Source organism: Phasianus colchicus, chromosome 3 (genome assembly GCF_987193195.1).
Source record: "Phasianus colchicus chromosome 3, bPhaCol1.hap1.1, whole genome shotgun sequence".
NCBI classification, from domain to species: domain Eukaryota; kingdom Metazoa; phylum Chordata; class Aves; order Galliformes; family Phasianidae; genus Phasianus; species Phasianus colchicus.
Window position 1 is genome coordinate 17,172,197 of NC_143438.1, and position 4,983 is coordinate 17,177,179.

At 35.1% G+C, this 4,983-nt stretch overlaps 1 long non-coding RNA gene across 1 annotated transcript; it reads right to left on the reverse strand.

Annotated features, from left to right (window-relative positions):
- Window positions 1–353: 353 nt before the first annotated feature.
- Window positions 354–4,017, reverse strand: LOC149918438 (uncharacterized). The gene is made up of 3 exons (XR_016465448.1): window positions 3,871–4,017; window positions 1,675–1,752; window positions 354–547 (listed from the first exon to the last, which is right to left on the reverse strand). It is a non-coding gene; the product is annotated as an uncharacterized LOC149918438 (long non-coding RNA).
- Window positions 4,018–4,983: the final 966 nt, after the last annotated feature.

Genomic DNA, 4,983 nt, shown 5'->3' on the forward strand with positions numbered 1-4,983 from the left:
AACACAAATGATTAGTAAGCAGCTAATAATCAACATTGAAGTTGATACATTGAGTATTTCTATTTTGAGATAGTTGCAGTCCTCTAGCAGTTGCATTAACTGAGAGAGACCCTCATTTTGGGGAAAGAATTCCTTGTGAAATACTAGGGAACACAAACATTTTTTTGATACAAAATATTACCTTCCAAAAGCACTCAGCAAATAAGAGCTTGTAATGCAGCAGAAAGCACAGCAACAACAAAGCAGCAAGGCCCCAGGTTGCAGCAAGCGAGGATCTGCTCAAACACAACACACACGTGCTCATAAAAAAAAAAAAAAAAAAAAAAAAAAAAAGCTTCTTACCTTTAGAAGTCTTCAGATACACAGCAATCTCCAGCAAGGCTCCCTTACCTCCATTGCCGACCCTTAAATGAGGTCTGGGAAGGGGTGCATCCTGGCTCCTTTCCAGTCATTCAGGCTCATTGCATGCACCTGAGCTCCCCTGGGTTGGCTCTGTCTTCCCATCAGGTGCTCAATCACTGGTTCAAGTCATGACTCAACATTTCTGCTGGAGAGCCAAAAAAGATTAGGCACTTGCAAGCATCTTACCATCTGCTTAATCCACAAGGTACAAGGTAAAACCTGAAACTATGTGCCTGGGCTCACTCTTCAGCACATGTAAAGAATTGGGAACACTTGCAAAGCAATCTCAAAACCACATTCACACTGACTGGAGTGCAACCAGTTAGATAATAGGGAATTCAGATAATATGGAGTTCAGTGTTCATGGCACAGCCTACGATTTATATAAGAGATGTGAGGTTTTGAAAATACTCTCGAAGCTGGATTATGAGATCTATGTTAATTTCAGCCTGAGAATGTTTAAAGCCATATTTCCTATTTTTCAATCCAGTACCTACTAAGGAAGTGACAAATGTGGGCCTAAATTCAGAATAATTCCCATCTTCAGCTGTTTAATATAAAATTTATAAGCCATGATGGAAATAGGGCTCTTCATTTGCCCCACTTTTTTCTATATCATATCCCATAATATAAAATAAATATAGGAGAAAATTAATCTAAAGGATAAGAATGAACAAGTTTATTAGCATATATATGTGCTCTGTCACAAGATGAAGTCAATGAAAATAAAAATCATAAATGCAAGCCAGGGAGTAATGAAAAAACCATCATTAAAATAATCAAAGCATGAAGAATCTTGATTTCTAGGAAGTAAGAAATATGCATTTAATTTCTGAGTTCTACTCAAATGAAAATGAACTCTAGAAGGAACTGCACTACCATCTTGAAAGCTACCTCTCTAAAAACAAGAAATATTATTTTAGAACCCATATCAAGATATTTGCAATGATAATACATATATTTTATATATGTATTATATATAAAATATATATATATATAACTTATACATAGTTAAAGGAACTCCATTGTATCATATATCTTGCAGTAAAATGGTTTAGAACAGTTTTGTTTTTTTTTTAAGACAATCCATTTGGAATGTATTTCTACTTTAAAAAGTTGCTATCTACCAGTTCTAAGGATTGAGTACTTGCATGCTTTCTTTAATCATAAACTTTATATTATAAAACACACATGTTACAGTGATAGGAAGGCATATGTTACTTTTGAGTTTGCAAATTCATGAGAAAATAAAGTGTATTTTAGGATGCTTACTTTTAGAAGTGTCGTAATACATATATATTTCTGGATAATGCTCATAAAATGGAAAGGCTTACTTTATCCCTGTATTTGCTGGTATTAAAAAAAAAAAAAAAAAAGAGCAGAATTAAAGTCAATTTTACCTTCAGGAATGGCTGCATATAATGAAAGATTAATAACAAAGGAAGTATTATGCTTTTTTACTTCAAAAGAGAAACTAGAAACGTTGATTATTATTCACCAAAAATATATATAATCCTATGTTTAAAGTTCAGTCACATGATCTCATGATCATTCATTGACAACAGGACTAATAATGAGCTGAAAATTATGCAAGGGATTAAGTACTTTACTGCATTTGGCTTAAGGAAGGAGATTTCTCTCTTTTATTTTAAATGACACTCTACTTTCAAGTTACAAATCAATTTCCTATGTTCCTATGTTCCAACTATGACTGTAATTTTTTGTCTTTTCAAAAATGAATTAAATATTCATTATTATAATGAATTGTTCTTGACACTCAGCTCTAATATTTCTTTTTTTTTTTTTTTCCCATTTTCACACATTTTACTTTGAAATAACACTGCAGTTCTGAAGTATACACAAAAGTTCTTACTAGTCTTGTTTGGTATGTCGAGTTAGATCTCCTATTTCTTTTTTTTCTTTTTAATTCAGAAAATGGACTCTTTCAAAGCATAGCTTAACTATATGACTAAAAAATACAAGAGCCAAAAGGAAGTTAATACCTGAACAAATTTTTTAGATTACAGCAGTGAATTAGTGAGTCTAATGAAGTGTCAAAGTAATAATTAGTAAACATTTCATAGAATCATAGAATGCTTAGAGTTGGAAGGTATCTCTGAAGACCATCTCGTCCAACTCTCCTGCAATGCACAGGGACATGCACAACCAGACCAGGTTGCTCAGGGTCTGAACCAGCTGCACTTTGAAAGTCTCTAGGGATGGGGCATCAACCATGACACTAGGCAATCTGTTCCAGTACCTCACTACCCTCACTTTAAAAGATGTTTTCCTTATATCTAACCTAAACCTACCTGAGCTTGAACCCATTTCCCCTTGTTCTATTGCCACAGATTTGCTTTGTATTAGACACTCCTCTCAGTATCAAAGTATTGAATCATTAGAATCACTAAGAAAATTAATTAAAATCTTATTAACTCCTTGGCAGATACAACATCTACTGCCAGGATATCCACATAAAACAGGTTGCCTTGGAACATGAAAAAAAAATAAAGTAATGCACTTAATACAAGGTTGTCACAGGTAATGCAAAAATTAAGTAAATCAGGATGCACAGTTGAATGAGATAGAAGGTGGCTATTGAAAAGCTAGTGGTGATAACCATTTGGAAGAAGCAAAGTAGAGATCTTGAGAGAAAGGAAGGTAAGAGATCTTCAAATGAAACCAAGATTAGAGCATTTGTATTTTACACTCTCATGAGAAGTAAAAATAGGAAGAAAGACTAAACATGCTAGAAGAATCAACAAGAAATAGAAGCTTGTTTTATGAAACATGATGAGAAATAAATTTCCTTTTTTCCAAGATGCTAAAATTATTAATTCCATAGCCTTGCAAAATAAGGCTACAATTTAAGTTGTATCTCATTTTTCATGGTGAGTTTTTGCTGCTTTTCTGTAGATTTTCATAAGTTAACAGTATTATGACCAGCATTTTAGCTGATTTATTATCAGTATTTTAGCTGATTTAAATTTAATGAAGTTTTAACTCTACCATCTTTAAAGGAAATAAAAATGCACGTGTATATAATTTAAATTTGCTTAAGTCACTGCAGGAAATGACAATATTTCAACTGTTATCAACAACTTGAGCCTTCCTGCACAGTTTTTGCTGTTTGAGAATGTTGTTTTTCTTTATGTAAGTTCATGGCAAAGACTTCTTCTGAATCATTCCCTAGCAAAAAACAGATTAATTTGCCACTTCATAAAATCTGATTGCACTAGGAATATATTTTTTTTAAATACTTTGAAGGCTACTGAGCCCATAAAGCACAGACATTCTGGGCTAGAACTGAGCTGTGCATTCACAATGAGGGCCTTCCTTTCAGTTTAAAACTCTTAGTGCGCTGGAAAATTTGACAGAAATGTTCTAAAGAAGTATATGTTTATGTACATTTACTTCCTAGAGCTTCAAAAGAGTATTTGAGTATGTAAGTGAATTCACTGCACTTACCTTTACAGTAACTGTTCTGAGGTTAGTTACCTCACTTAGCTATTTCTGTATATCAGGAACTAGGATACAAAGGATGTGATCCCAGACTAATCTTGTGTGCAGGCTGGTTGGATCTAGCTCAGGGTGGTCAGCTGAGAACTCCTGAATATTTTCTCTGTTTAGACAGGAGTTGATGAAGTTATCAGATCTTTCAGAGCAGACCAAATCCTGTCTGCAGATGAATGGAGATAGACTTATGACTGCATATCTCTTGCAAAATCCTCTGTGATATCCCCCAGAAAAAAAGTGGAAGAAGCAGATATATAATAAGAGATACCACATCAGAAAAAAAGGACTTGGCCACATGAAGTAGGCCTATGGAGAATTTATATACTTAAATACAAATTGGTGATTTTGAAACCTTGCACATAATTTTGATTGAAGTTATTTATTTATTTATTTATTTATTTATTTATTTTCCCCTAGCTTGCTGATTCTTAAAGATCTCTACAGAATTTCTCACTTTTGACAGACTGATCAATATCTTACAATCATAGAATTATTTAGGTTGGAAAAGACATTCACGATCATCAAGTCCAACTATCAAATTCATAACTTTCTTGGTCTCTGTATAACACGCAAGCAACAAAGTGGTACCTTGTATAAAGTAACAAAGAAACGAGAGCAAGTGCCATGTTTTGCACCAGGATGGGACAACCGTGGCTATATGTACAGACTGGGGGACAAGAGGCTGAGAGCAGCCCTGCATAAAGGGATCTGGGGATTCTCGCTGACAGCAAGTTGAATATGAGCCAGCAGTATGCCTTTGCAGCCCCAAGGGCCAACAGTACCCTGGGATGCATCAGACTCAACGCTACCTGCCAGGTAAGGGGAGGGGTTGTCTTGCTGTTCCCCATGCTGTGCAGCCTCACTTCCAGCACTGGGTACAGGTTTGGGTGCCACAGTGTAAGAAGGAGATAAAACTATTAGAGAATATCCAAAAGACAGGCTATGAAGATGTTGAAAGTTATAGAGGGCAAAAGTATATGAGGAGTGGCTGAGGTCCCTTGGTTAGTTCAGTCCAGAGAGGAAAAGTCTGAGGGGAGGCCTCATGGTGGACTACAGCTCCTCATG